The sequence below is a fragment of the Camellia sinensis genome, chromosome 13 (assembly GCF_055761805.1).
Source record: "Camellia sinensis isolate YWXY chromosome 13, ASM5576180v1, whole genome shotgun sequence".
NCBI classification, from domain to species: domain Eukaryota; kingdom Viridiplantae; phylum Streptophyta; class Magnoliopsida; order Ericales; family Theaceae; genus Camellia; species Camellia sinensis.
The window spans coordinates 104680180-104696077 of NC_138973.1; the positions used below are offsets into that span (position 1 = coordinate 104680180).

The following is a 15898-nucleotide window of genomic DNA, read 5'->3' on the forward strand; positions in this document are numbered from 1 at the left end:
GGGCGATTTCCAACAACAACGTAACTAGAAGGCTGTGTTGGTTCCATTGCTGATGTGAAGCCCTTCTCTCGAACTAGATATGAGGTATGGAGCTGTGTCCCTCTCTCTGTCTCCCTCTCTGTCTCTCTGGCCCGTTCACTTCAGCTATTTTCCCTCAACTAAACCCCCATCCTAACTTCAACCGCTCTACGCTTCGCTCCAACGGAAACCCCTCCATTGGCAACTAACCTTTCTCTTTCTGTTTCTCAAGCGAGTGTTTGTGTTTGCACAAACAGGTAAACCGTGTGAAAATGTCATGTTTGTGTTTGTGTTAACAATTTTCGGTCATCAAGTAATTGTTGGTAGTAATGTCATGTGCAGTATGGCCCCAGCGAAAGTTAAAAGGGAAGGTGATGATTATGACATTCCAAATGAAGCAGATGACATCCGTTTGATGAATGAAAGTCGGGCAGAACCTGATCATGGTTGCGAAGCTGGTCCGAGCAATGAAGAAGCAACCAACATGAACGTTGAAGATGGCGGAGCCGATGTGAAAAAAGAAATGGTTGACGATGCTCATCGCAATGACATGGTTGGTGATGTTGAACGTGCTATTCTGGAACAGAAATTTGATTCGGTCGAAGATGGAGAAGATTTCTACAATGCGTATGCTAAAGCCAAGGGATTTAGTATACGAAAATCCAGATTTAACACAAATAAAGAGGGAAAGGTCGTTAGTAGGCTGTGGTTGTGTTCAAGGGAAGGTCAGATATTACCAAAATACTTGGACCGTGTTGTTGAGAAGAGTAGAGCTCCCAAGGCACTAACAAGAGTAGGTTGCAAAGCCCAATTTCGCATACGGTACGATGCGGATGCTGGTGAAGGGGGAAAGTATGTTGTGACACACTTCGTCGCAGACCACAACCATGAATTGGCGGAACAACACTGTGTGATGTATCTGAGGTCACATCGCAGTTTAAACAGCGGTGACAAAGCTCAAGCAATGGCTATGCGCAATGTCGGTGTGAAGACTAGCCAAATCATGGACTATATGGTAAATCAATCCGGGTCTTATGAGAATGTTGGTTTCATCCGCACGGATCTGCACAACCATATTCAAGCCGAATGTAGAGCAGAAGTTGAGGATGGTGATGCGCAGGGTGCGTTGGTTTACCTATGCGAAAAACTTGATGTTGATGCACGTTTTTTTTACAAGTATGATGTGTGTAACAATAACAAGTTACAAAATCTGTTCTGGGCAGATTCGAAATCGCGGGCCGACTACGCAAAGTTTGGTGATGTGTTGATATTTGACTTAACTTACAGAACCAATGCATACAAGAAACCGTTTGTCATGTTGGCTGGTGTGACTAGCCACTTTAGGACCACGATATTTGCATGTGTTTTGCTAGCTAATGAGACAATTGAGACATACACATGGGTTTTGGAAACATTTATGGAGGCGATGGGCAATAAAGCACCTGTGTCCGTACTGACAGATGGGGATAAGTCGATGCGAGAGGCAATCAGAAGAGTATTTCCAGATGCAAGACATCGATTATGTAATTGGCATCTTGGGAAAAATGTTGTTTCAAATGTTCACATAAGTGGCTTTGCACATGCTTTCAAGCAGTGCATGGACATGGAAACGGATGAGACAAAGTTTGAGCATGGCTGGACGACAATGGTCGAAGAATTTGGACTTCAAACCAACAGTTGGGTGTTGGAGACATATGAGAAGCGTCATATGTGGGCTGAGGCATATATGCGTGGACATTTCTTTGCTGGGATGAAGAGCACTCAGCGCTCGGAGTGTATGAATGCTTATTTCAATCCCTTCCTCCAACACAAATTGAAGCTATATGAATTTGTTAGGCACTATGATCGGGCTCTTGCAAGGATAAGGTATAACGAGGCTGGAGATGATGCTGAAACAAATAACACTTTTCCGGTATTGATTACTCCATTGCGAGATATAGAGAGACATGGAGCTGAGCTATTCACCGGAAATATATTTAGAATGTTCCGTGATGAAATCTTAGAAGAGGGGAAGTTGAATGTGAAGGATGTGTTCCCTTTGCCGGATGGTCAGAAATGCTACTATATTCATAAGTACAGAGTGAAGGACAGATCATGGATAGTAACACACAGTCCAATGGATGCTGCAATGAGATGTTCTTGCATGAAGTTTGAGTCGTTGGGGCTACCTTGCTGCCACATGATATGTGTTATGAAAGCTGAAAATTTAACGCAAATTCCCCCAACTTGTGTGCTGCATAGATGGACAAGGGCTGCAAGCCAGGATGGCCAGCAATGGCCTCAACCCTCAATTGATAGCACTACAATACAGACGGCCCGGTATGGGATATTGTGTTCTTCCTACAACGAAATGTGTTTCTATGCCTCGCAATCAACGGAAGGTTTCAACGATGCTAGGAATGCATGTCTTCCGATGACGAGCCGGATGAAGGAGTTATATGAGAGGAATTTGAACGGTGGGAATGGAGACAAAGGGAAACATTCATTCCGTCGACAATTTGGAGTAGAAGATCCTGATGTTGTGAAGACAAAAGGGAACCCAGGACGGGCCTCGTCCAACTGTCGAAAACCAAGAAAATGTGGGAATTGCAAATGCATTAGGCACACAAAGCGAACGTGTCCTAAGGTTCGGTTTAGCCGAACAGTGGGTAATAACTCAAATGCAGATACACCCCACATAACTGACCGTGAGTACAATGCGGAGTCATTGCCCGTTCGCTGCAAAACTGGGTTGGTGGATCCAAGTACACCGCACATTAAGCAACGGCGACTATTTTTTGATGTTTCTCCTGATTCCAAGCAGCCTATGGGCCAATACGGTAGTGTTGAAGCAGCAGTGTGGAAAAATGATTCGAACACAATTGATGAGGTGAATCAGGTAATTGTATAATTTGTATGATTTACTTATTCCCTTAGCTATTGAAAACACATGGAAATAATGTATGTAGTTTTCATTTTGCACGGATTGCTGTACGTAACGTGTAAATAATTGGTTATGTACAATGCCAGGAAATGGCACAACGTTACTTATGTACAAGGCCACGAGTTGTAAATTTCCCATATTGTTTAGAGTGATGTTGTCATTTGTGTTTGCAGTGACTTGTCATTTGCAAAACTAACTGAAGGTGAGGTGAGATATATATGGGTTGTCTGTGTGTTGTTTTGGGTGGAAAATTGGCTTATGTCTGTATTCCAAGATTCCTATTGCGGGTTGCTTGTTTCTGTTCCATATTTGGTTGGATCTAACTGAAGGGTTTTTTGCGGTGTGGTTTATCAACTAACGATGTGTTTCGCTTCGTATTGATTTGTTATGACTTGTGTCCGTAAATTAGTATTATATTTCGAGTAAAATACGAATTTTGTCCAAGTGGGTTTGCAAAATTACATACCAGCACATGCATTTTGTATATAATCCAAGTGGCAGTTAATTTTGGGTGTTACTTGGAGAAAGTAACCCAACGAACTCGTTACTTTATCTCCATGCCGATCGGTATATGAATTACGAGTTACGAACAGGAGTTGTGAAATTATTTAATGTTTACTATGGAAGTATGGGTTTATTGTTAGTAAAATTATGGTGGGCCTATATAGACAGCAACGAAGCAGTAATTTAAAGTTGACAAGTTCAAGAAGAAAATCAAGCAATTGTGGTATTGGTTAAAATGCCTGAAATGGATGAAGACTTCTTTCGATGAACTGATGGTAACAAAGTAGAAAGTAACAAAGTAGAAAGTAGAAGGTAGAAAGTAAGTTGTTGTGTTGTTGTGTTGTTTGTAACAAAGTAGAAAGTAGAAGGGAAAAAACTACACAGAAGTTACAATGTAGAAAGTAAGTTGCCACCTGTCGAAGTGCATATAATTGAAGTTACCACCTGTGCCCAGGTCCTTTTAGCCTTTCCTCGACAGATACAGACTCCCAATTCGTTCATGTTTCCTCTTGGAGGGTGGCCACTAAATCCATGAGCACTGCCAGTAACTGCTCCAGCGTGTAAGTCAGGTGGCATGCAAGATTCAATGTTAGTTGAATGGAGCAGCTGTTAGGAGGATGTGGGAAAAATAGGTGCAAAGAGGAATTTTTAATCTAATATCCAATCAGAATGTAGGTGAAAATATGAGTGAACTTTTTTTAAAAAAAAGTAGTTCCCATTTTTTTGATTATAAACCCGAGATGTATATTTTGTTTTTGATATAAATAAGTTGTGTATTTTCGTTACGTAAAATGTAGGACAACAATTGTGTTTAAGTCATTACAATACAGAAAAAGGTTATTTCAAACGTATTTTCAAGTTTACCGACATTGAATATATTTTGATTAAATTACAGGGAAAATTCAATATTTGGCAAAGTTTGATGATTCATAGTCAGGGGCAGTAACTGTGAGTGGCCAAGTGTTGCGGTTCATTGACCCAATTTGCAAGGACTGTGGTTGTGTTTAGTGGACAATATTCTGTCGATTTTTGTCTCATAATGATGAGGGACATGCCCCACAATGGTGAAAAGGAAGGTCGACAGGGAAGAGTCAATATTTGGCAGAGTGGACTTGAAGATTCGAAGTCGGGGCAGTTACAGTGGCAGTTATGGTGTAGACGTGTGGGATCATGCAATGATGGGCCACAAAAACAGTATACGGATATCAATACTAAACCTCCACTTCTATCTGTCGAGCTCCCTTTTCTTGTGTTTATTTCATGGCCACCAACTGTTTTAAACTTCTGTCAACAGAGCAAGGCTCCTGCTTTGTCTCATGCTTCCTCCTGAAAGTGTGCCCGCTAACTCCATGACTGGTGGTAAAAACTTCCCCTATCACTTCTAGGTGACCCACATGCAGAGAGCCCACTTTCAGGTCGTGGACATTCCTTCAGACTTGGCCACATGCCCTTGTAGACGCGCCCGCGGGCCTCATGCTACAGTTCGGACTCGATTTGTGTCACGGTTTTAAATCTGAACCAAAGAGTCCAAATCCGGCAAATCGTTTTGAGAAAACAGATTTTTGAAAGAAGTGCCAAACATGGACTGCTTTGCCAGATACAGAGTCGCCACCTAAATATTTTTTTATGGGAGAATTTAGGAAACCCTGACTCGGTGCCGAAGGCCACATGTCCGTCATCACCGGAGTTGTCCCGGCTCGGGAGCTTGGGTACGATCGGGGAAGGTCAGCTATGAGCACCCCCTTTCGCCCGGTCCGAAGACCGGCCTTTACTAACCGTGATATCCGTTTTTGAAAACTTTATGTATTCTTATTCCGGTTATTAGCCTAGAATTACTATGTTATGCGCACAGCAAACAAGTATAGACCAAATCGCCCAAATTGGAACAAAACATTTCATGTTTGTTTTGAAAATGGTTTGCTACTCGCAAATAGGCTAAAATGCAGATTTTGCCACCCTCAAGTGGGCTTTTAGAAAAGATGATTTTGCCACTATCTAGTGGGCTTAAGACTCGCAGTTTTAATGCATTATTCCAATTTAGGTAATTCAACCTCCGTCCACAGGCATTCAAGCAGTTATATCACATAAGCAGCTAGCCTCATGGTGGTCATGCTATCATGGCAACATTCACACGCATGCGATATGCTAAAGCATAAAAGCTTACCTAGTACTCCGTGCCAAAACAGTAAACTAGTTAGCAAAATGTGCGTGTCCTAGTTCATGTTAAATTGCCTAATGCAACACATACAGGATGCAATTTAGATAGGCTCGGTTAACCTAAGCATGGCATATGTAATGCGATCAATTATCACATATTCGATTTGTAAATTGAAGTACAAATGCAGTTAGCGTGATGTACCGAGCCTGATGCATGTCAACAAATGAATGAATGCACGCATGCATAGCATAAGGTATGCTAAAATAAATGTGCCCTAATCTACCATCATAAGCAGGTAAATAAAAGGGAAGAAAGAAGTGGGGATTGGAAAACATACACACCACCCACACACACTTATTACAGATTTGCCCTCACTCGGAGGGACCGAATAAATATTACCAATTAATTAACTACGCAAGCTAATCAAATGTTACAAATTGCCTAATTTAATTAACAAATTAAAATAGACTAAGAAAAGCAGTAAACGCCTCGGGAAACGCGCCGCCATGCGCAAGCTGCCTCTGTTTTCCTTCCTTCACTCCTCTGGAGGCTGTCAAAACCTCAGGGTTACATCCCTGGGCACTGGGGAGTACCACCGGCTGAGTGGGATCATCACCGGCACTGGTGTGTATCCATCGGCACAAAATTGAAGTTGTCGGCAGAGAAAAGATTGCCGGCCGGCACCTTACACTGCCGGTCGGCAGAGTATTCCTGCAGAATCTGCAATTGACAGCAACAGAGGGCAAAGCAAAGCATGGCAGCACAATTCAAGGCATGTATGCACTACTCATGTCCCTTATCATAGTGATGACTCAAAGGGGCATGTGTCTCGATTCCCAGACCACCAATCACGCATTTCCATGCATGATGGCCCAAGAAACCAAGTATGCGCGTTGATTTCAAATGTCATGCAAACCAAACAAACACATAAAGCCCAACCTCTATCACATGATCAAGAGGCAAGGCATGCATGTCAATGCAATGCAACCTAGGTATGAAAACAAGAATACAAGCATGCTATGCAACTACATGGCATGTACAACGCTTTGAAACATGGCATACACAATGCGAGATGGACTTACACCAATGTGAGTGGACCTCAGCCGCACCCACATCAGTGGCCATAAGATGAAAATGAAGTGCCTCGAAATGCGTGCACACGGGCACGCAAATCGAGGCAATGGCATATGCAATGCAATGGCTAAAATGGCATATAGAATGCAACATGGACTTATACTAACATGAGAGAGCCTCAGCCACACTCACATAAGAGGCCGATGGATGAAAATGAAGTGCCTCGAAATGCGTGCACACGGGCACGCAAATCGAGGCAATGGCATACGCAATGTAAATGACATGAAAATGTGATATGGGCTTACACTAACATGAGAGAGCCTCAGCCATACTCACATAGGATGCCGACGGATGAAAATGGGACTCTCGAAGTACGTGCACGCGTGCACGCAAACCGAGGACCGAACCTACGGCACGGAATGCCACTCTAACAAGACATGGCAAGATGATATGCTAGCATGCAAATTTAAGAAGCTAAACATGACCCGAAACAGCCCCGAATCATGGCAAAATGGCGCCCGATGCATGACATGCGACCCGAAATGCAAAATTAGGCATTCACAATGGCCTACAGCTATACAAAGCATGCACAATATGGACATGGAGCATGAAGACAGAAGCAAGGCAGCCCTAAGACAAGCATTTTTACAGTTTATGACATGGCCAAACAGCAAGCAAAGATAGGGCTAAAATGGCATACAAAAACGGCTCCGCAAGGGAGGTAATGAAGCAAGTGGTAGATGCAAAACCAAAAAAGAAAAATACCCTTCTACAACACTGAAGAGGGACCAAAAATATGATGTTTTTCAGTAGATGACAAGGCTCGAAAACAGATACAAGCATGGCAAACAATTTATGCAAGATTAAGGCCACAAGAGGGCTATAACATGAAGTACACAAAATATTCATCAAATAGCCAAAGACCCTTAATGAAACATGACAAGGGGGTCAAAATATGGCCACTTTAAGTTCGGACCAAGCCACAAAAACAGAAGAAAAACAGGCTAATAAATTATGCAAGAAAGGGGGCCAAAGAGGGCTACAATGGCAAGTGGTACATGGAGGTCCCAAACAAGGATGAGCCCTTCTTCAATGTTGAAGAAGGGCTCAAAATAAGCCTATTCACAGTTTATAACATGCTCCAAAACAGATTACACATGGGCCAAAAATACTATGCAAAAATGATGGCATACAAAGGTGTAAAGAGGCAAGTGCCAAATGGAGGTATCAAACAGGGTAGGACCCTTAATTAAAGATGAAATACAGCTCAAAAAAATGCTACTTTCAGTTTTGGTCGGAGCTCAAATATACAAGCAACTATGGCTTAGATATGATGCAAGAATAGGCTAGAAAAGGGAAGAAGAGGACTCACCTTTGTAGACCAATGAGCTAGCACCTCTTGGTTGAAGTTTGGGTGCTCCTAGCCTCTGCAAATGACCTCCAATGTGCTGGAATGAAGTGTAGGGGTGTGGTGCTATGGATTGGTGAAGAAATGGCCAAGGATAATGAACTTTGGAGCTTGGAAGAGAGGGTTGAATGTATGGATATAGGTTTGTATGTATAATGGTGCCTCAGCTGGTTTTTTCTAACCTAGTATAAGGAAGAGGAGAGCTTTCCTTATAGGCAAAACAAAGTGTAAAGCTTCTTGAGGAAGCTAAACAAGGGTGCATATCCTCCATACACGTGTATGGAGGATCCATTCTGTGCCCTCCAGCTGGCACAGCTGGCATACACTCAATCTGCAGAATGCTCCGGAAGGTCGTAGGCTAGCAAAAATTGCCGGTCAGCACAATAAAGTGCCGGTCGGCACAATAAATGGCCGGTCGGCACAATAAATTGCCGGTCGGCACAAATAGAGTGCCGATGGGTGGCCGGTGAGGTCAAAAACGTTCCGGTGGATGTCCAGTTGAAGCCCCGGAAGTTAGCTTTCCAATGGCGCAAACCTTGCATTAAAATTCCTTCTGTGCAAAAAGTTATGCCCTTTTTCGTGAAGCCGCGCAGATTCGATCCAACCAGGATGATGCCCGACTTCAACTGATCATATCTCCCCCACCCGGACTTGGCTCTAGGAGATTCTTGAGTGCAAAATGAAGCCCCGGAAGTCTTCTTTCCAACGGTGGTGGCCCCATAGCTAAACTCCAAGTGTACAGATAGATAAGCCCGATTCAGCGAGGGCTGCTCGACTCGCTTCTACCCGGATTCATGCCGAACTTCTCCCAAACTAGTTTTCTCCTCTCCTTTCCTCTTTTCTTCAACTCCAAAACCCTAAACAAAGTGTTTTGAAAGATTTGCCTCTCTTCTAGCCGAAGAAACTGATTCTTTGCCCTGCACATCTCTCAACACCGAGCAAACCATCAGTAGTGCCCAAGTCTTAAGGGCGGTCAAAAATGGGGTGTCTACAGTTGCCCCTCTTTGACAGAACTCGAAAGTCATAACAATGACGGGAGTGAATGTCAAAGCCCAGAGACGACCCATTTTTGACAAGGCCGAAGACTTGGACAAACAAACAAAATACAAATGAATGAATGGTTGTGCCCGCAGGCTGCCTACGTATCCCTTTGCAAGGAATCAAACCAGCGTAGTTCAGGGGCAGGATGCAAATGATATAAAAGAAGACTTTGATAATTGGACTTATACGCTACGCGAAGCCGGTTTGTATTCAAAACAATGCAATGTACTAACAAGTACAAGTGAGGTGCGCAAGATAGCGCGATAGAATGCATGCAAAATGCAAGTAAGGTGCACAAAACAGTGCGATGCGCAAGAAAGCGCGAGTGATTTGAAATGCACAAAACAGTGCGAGTGAGATGAAATGCACAAGAGAGTGCGATTGAGATGCGCAAAATAGCGCGAATGTAAACTGCACAAAACAGTGCAATGCGCAAGAAAGCGCGAGTGATTTGAAATGCACAAGACAGTGCGATACGCTAAACAGCGCGAGTGATTAAACATGCACAAGACAGTGCGATGCGCAAGGGAGCGCGAGTGATAAACTGCACAAAACAGTGCGATGTGCAAAATAGCACGAATGATAAACTGCACAAAACAGTGCGATTGAGGTGCGCAAAATAGCGCGAATGTAAACTGCACAAAACAGTGCGATTGAGGTGCGCAAAATAGCGCGAAATGTAAACTGCACAAAACAGTGCAATGCGCAAAATAGCACGAATTGTAAACTGCACAAAACAGTGCGATGCGCAAAATAGCGCGAATGTAAACTGCACAAAACAGTGCGATTGAGGTGCGCAAAATAGCGCGAATGATAAACTGCACAAAACAGTGCAATACGCAAAATAGCGCGATTGAAATGCACTAAACAGTGCGATACGCTAAACAGCGCGAGTGATATGCACTAAACAGTGCGATACGCTAGACAGCGCGATTGATTTGAAATGCACTAAACAGTGCGATACGCTAAACAGCGCGATTGATTTGAAATGCACTAAACAGTGCGATACGCTAAACAGCGCGATTGAAATGCAATGCACAAAATAGTGCGAGTGAGATACAACCACAAGATGCACAAGACAGTGCGAGTGAGATACAAAGTGTAAGTGCACAAGATAGTGCAAGCGAATGCATGTTCTATGCAAATGAGGTGCATTTTCTATGCAAGTATGGAAGAGTGCATTTTCTATGCAAAAGATACGAGCATTTTCTATGCAAGAAACAGGAGCATATTCTATGCAATATTGAAAGGATATTCTATGCAGAATCGAAAGCAAGCATATTCTATGCATGAATCATAACGATGTGTGGCACGCATGTCACAGAAGTGTATACGAAAATGCACATTCTATGCAATGGAAGGGTGTCAAACACGTACTCTGGTGCCTCCGATTTACCTTTCGGAGGACTTGGCAATACGCTCAGCTCAAAAGGGGACACCCTGTTTATATTGGCGAGAGATAACATCTGCTGCTGCTTTAATTGCCATTCTGACTTGAAGCAGGCTTACACTTGGGGTCGAGATACACTCATACTCCAGAGAAATGGCGAGGTCTGGGAAGGTGCACCTGAAATGCAGTCTTGGATCTTGCCAAAGCTGGAACACCCTAAGATGCTCCAAATTTTCTTTTTCTTTTGCTTTGCAGTCTGGAACCTACATAGCTTCAGATAGGCCCTTGTTCTACTGTTCACACTTATCGGGGGTGGACCCTGCAGTTTTACGAAAAAACAAATACTGTTTTGCACAAATGTGGAGAATGGCACAGCACTCTGAGCACAAGATGATTTTTTGGAAATTGAGAAATGAATTCTTAACCGGGTATTGAGCCGACGACTGGCCACAGCCAAAACGACTCGACAAGGGAAAAACAAAGGTAAACAACCTAAACACATCGAGTAACACTCGAAGCGACTCAAAACAAGAATCGAGACAGACAAAATAAAATACAAGACTCAAATGTGCACATGGAGCCTGTTTCACCGGGTATTATTCCCACCATTTCTTATTTGTGATTCTCACATCACTCGGCTCTCAAGCTCGATTTTTCTCTCAAAACCCTTTTCTCGCTTTTTCTCTCAGCGCACATCTCTCTATTCTTTAATCTCTCGTTTTTCATCCCTCCCCTGGGTGGTTGATGGATAAGCTGGAAATTGTGGGCTCTTGCCCCTGGTATTTTACCAGACTCTTGTTCACAACAGTAAGTTTCTCCCACAGAGGGGTTGTGCTACAACTGGGTATGTAGCAAATCTGCAGCTAACATCGGTTGATGATGCCCTGCTGGGGAGTTTGGACGTGGTTAGATCTGTCCAGATGAGGGAGTGGAATATCTTGCCCCATTCCAGTTCGTGCCTCGTACTTCTCTTGATACCTCGTTGCTTGGAGGATGAGAGAGCTTTCAGCCCTTTGTTATTGACTTCAGTTGTGCCCTTTTCTGGCAGGTAGAGTGCCCTTCTTGGCAGGTATGTTGAAAATGGGAAAAAGACAGGAAGCCTGACTCAACTGTGCCCCTAGTTCATCATTTTGACCATTTTTTGTTTTGGTTTTCTACTAAAACAATTTTGACCAATATGAGAGTTAGATTAACATACTTGTTCGATTTTTGATTTGAAATCATGCAAGTCAGGCTATGAGCACTGAAAATTTTCCTTTTTTGGGTCCAAGAAATGGTCCAGTTTTTGGAAAAGATGGAACAATTTTCGAGAAAAGTAGTCAGCTTCAGTAAAAATTCTCAAAAACTATTTTTGCAAACGGCCAATGCTTAACAAGCACGGAACCTGCTATTGAGATGCACAACTTCAGATTTGGAGGAAAATTGCCCCCTTGCTCGAAGAGAGCTACATGGCAACGGAAAGTTGCCCCTTGTTTGCACGGCACCGCAGCGCATTGAATGGCAACGGAAAGTTGCCCCTTGTCTGAATGGCCCCGTAGTGTATTGTAATCAGTCCTCAGAGCGATGATTGCAACCGAACTCCCAGATACAGAAAAGACAAAGATGACTAGAACCATCACATGGACTCAGTTGAATTTGAAGTATTTTACGGCTGGACTTCAGAATGAAGTTGCCTACGTATCCCAAAGATGGGAATCAAGCCCTACGTAGTTCGGGGTTAAGGTACACTCGGGTATTTAACCTCTCCTTTTTAGGCTCTAACTTTTGCCAAGGTGCCCGATGCGGGTTTTCGACCTTGCGAGCTTTGTTTTTCTTTTCTTTTCAATTCTTTTCATTTTTTATCTTTTCTTTTCTTTCTTTTTTTTCTTTTCTTTTCTTTTCTTCCCCTTTTTTTTTTCTTTTCTTTTTTGTTCTTTTCCTTTTTTTTTTTTTTCTTTTTTGTTCTTTTCCTTTTTTCCTTGCTCTAACTTTTGCCTGGGTCGCCCTTCCGGGTTTTCGACCCAGCGAGCTTCTCAAGGGTAAAAGTGTAGCTTTGTCCATGTCGAATGGTTCTGAGATCTCGAATCCGTCTGAATCCAGGAGAGTGACTGTTGTTCGCTGACAATGCAGGAGTCCATCCCATGGGGGCTGGATTTGCCCCTAGTGTTGTAGATCGGAACTCAATTTTTCTTTAACAATACTTTCTCTTTCTTCCCTCTGGGATTTGGCGTTCTTGCCGGTCTTCATTGATTTGCAGGACGACCAATCTTCGGCTCTTCGAGCACATCTGGCATTTTTGCCCCTAGTTCCAGGGATACTTCTGATCTAGCTTTGCAAGCTTCTTTTGATGACATCTGATCTTCTTGGTCTGACTTCCCTGCCCCTAATTCATGGGCTGCTTCAAATCAGGCCACACAGGCTTCACATTGTGGTTGATCGTCGAACCTTCTGAATCCAAGTTCAAGGTTTGAAAATGAGGGGTCGAGTCTCGAGGCTGAGAGCGATCCTAGGCTGCACAATCTCAAGAGCGATTCCACACAGGTCTTCGCAGGACCGCGCAAAACATTTTGTTTTTGAAAGTTTTTAAGAAAGCGACAGATCGCTCGTGCTGAAGACAGTGTGGGACCAATCTGGATCAAGTGAGGATCCTTCTCAGTACTCACATTAACAAGCATGATCTCGATCATTAAGGGCTTAGCATGCCTCTCTTTCTCTCAATTGATTAAATTTTGCAAAACCCAAGGAATTCTTTTCTCTTTGTTTTTATCACAATGTTTCGAAAAAAGTTTTGGAAAACTTAGGTCATTACAATGACTTCAAAGGCACAGAAAAGGCAGGCGAAGAGCACTGTCATGTCATTCAAACTTCTGGCACAACTGGCACACGGCAGAAGCAAACACAAGAGTGTGAAAATCACTGTTGTTCCATTCGGATCTGTTGGCACAACTGGCTCCCTGGCAGAAACAGACTCAAAAGGACAAACACAAAGCAAAATAGTGATATCCGAAGTAACACCCCCGGAATCACCCGACTCTAACAAAACAGGACTGACTCGATACAACAAGACAGACCCGACTGACTCAGTATGAAAAGACTGACTCAATACAAATTGAGAAGATTGACCCAATACCCAAGTCAGAAAACACAAAAACTAGTATTCGTAAAATGCTCGAAACAGTGCGTGCCAAACGCCACATCTGGAGTAAACTGAGTGCCGCCCACAGGTGGTTCATCCCCTGATCACACCGCATTATCCCCCAGGTTCACTAATCCAATGACGATAGACTTTGTTGAGTTGGTGCGATGATGACCTTATTGTCAATCAGATCTTGTATTTCGTGGCGAAGACGGAAACAACCATCAGTGACATGGCCGACTTGCTGATGAAAGGCACAGTACTTGGTCGGATCATGGGAGTGAGGAAGTCTATCTGGCAGTGGTCGTGGCTCCAAGGGTTTCAAATCCCCCTCTCTAATCAAGATCCTAAAGGCCGCTGATAGAGACATGTACAGTGGTGCGAACACCCTCTGGCCTCGAGGTGGGTATTTTGAGGTTTGTGGAGTTTTGCTGGACGCACCAGCAAAGGGATTGGCAGGCGTTGACTGGGTTTGCTGATCGTTTCTGAGCACGGGATTAGGGCTGAAAGGAACATTCCTCGTACAAAGGCCCTTCTCCCGGCTTGCCCCTTGATTCAGACTGCTCTCATTCTGAGTGGCGAAAGTGTCATCCACAGTTTTTGTAACAACTGCGAGTACTTGCTGTTTGTTCAACCCTTCGGCTTTCAAAGCCTCAATATCCCACTGAAGGTGTTCATGGGGACCAATGCTTGCCCCTACCTTGTTCTTACCACTTGTTTCCACTTTGCCAAGGGATTGGCCTCCTTCAAATGCAGCCCGTCCTGAGGAGCCTTTTGACATGAACTCCCTGGTATGTGATGCGGTTGATGACAGGGCCAAAACTCCAAAGGCCAGATCTGCCACAGTTCTCTGAAGGTCTTCAATCATTTTCATCAGCTCGGAAGTAGTGGGTTCGTGGGTTTGAGATGATTGGGGTTCAGATGCACCCATCATGCATAAGTCCATGCTTTCCGGGATAAACACCTCAGGCTTGGGTAGATAGGCCGGGGTGATGTATACGCTGGGGTCGTAAGGGATGGCCAGTGTGTGGATCAGATTGAGATATGGATGAGGTACTTGGTCATTGGGGCCTGAAGGTGGAGCTATCGTCCGGTTGTCGATGAGATTTTGGACCTCATGACGAAGGCGGTAGCAACGGTCGGTGCCATGACCGCGCTGCTGATGGTACATACAGTACTTGGAGGGATTATGTCTGGCTGGAAGTGGGTTAGGCAGAGGTTGAGGATCGAGGGGTTTGAGATGCCCTCGTTCCATCAAGGCTTTTAGTGCGCTGGTCAAGCTCATATAGAGGGGAGTGAAAGTTCTGCCCTGAGCTCGGGCTGGACCGGCTGTTTGTAGGCTTGGTTTGGCAAAAGGGTTGGCTGTGGCGACTGCATTGATCTCGGTGGGTTTGGGAATGACGCTACTACCAACATTGGTACTCCCTGCAATCGCCCTCCTTGTCGGTTCACTTGTTCTGGGAATGATCCCGCTGTTGAACGCATTCTCGACCTGAACCCCCAGTTCATGCAAACTTTTGAAAGTGAATAATGGAGCGACTATCAACTTTTGCAACATATCATGCTTTAGGTTTCGCACCATCATTTGCACTTGATCCCTCTCAGAAGGGCGATCTGTCATCTGTGCTGCCTTTGCCCTCCACCTTGCTACAAATTCCACAAAAGGCTCTGTTGGGTTCTGGCGGGTTGTTTCAAGCTCTTGCATGGTCATTTCAACTTGGGTATTGTAGGAATACTGATCAACAAAGGCCTCAGCCAATTCTTCCCAGTCTTGCTTCACTTTGTCCTCCAACTTAGTGTACCAAGTGGCTGCTACACCCGACAGGGTTCTTCCATATAGAGAGAGTTTCTGTGGCTTAGTCAGTCCCATCGGCTTTAGGACATCCAAGAAAAGTCGGATATGTACCATTGGATCTCCAGACCCGTCGAAACGGTCAATACATGGCATTTTGAATCTGTCTGGGAGCCGAACGGCAGCCTCGGTGTGCCCATCCTCAATGTCGGGAATGGAGTTAAGGCCCTGGGCCTTTTTGAATTGCTTCTCAAGGTTCGCAATCTTCACTGTAGTCGAGTTGAGCTCATTAACATGAAAGGGTCGAAGCCTCTCAGTAGGCTGCACCAGGGGTCTGAGCACCTGAGCTTGAGTCAACCTTTCCCGAGAATTCAGACACGGCAAATCTTCAACCGGCGGAAGTGGGTCAAAGTTTGGCTGGGGTTCCAAAGCTGGATGTGAGGCAGATACCCCAGGTGGGCGCTGCGTTTCAATA

The 15898-nt window shown here is 44.2% G+C and overlaps 1 pseudogene; it reads left to right on the forward strand.

Annotated features, from left to right (window-relative positions):
* Window positions 1-2368: 2368 nt before the first annotated feature.
* Window positions 2369-15898, forward strand: part of LOC145805601 (cuscuta receptor 1-like) — a 42071-nt pseudogene continuing 28541 nt past the window's right edge.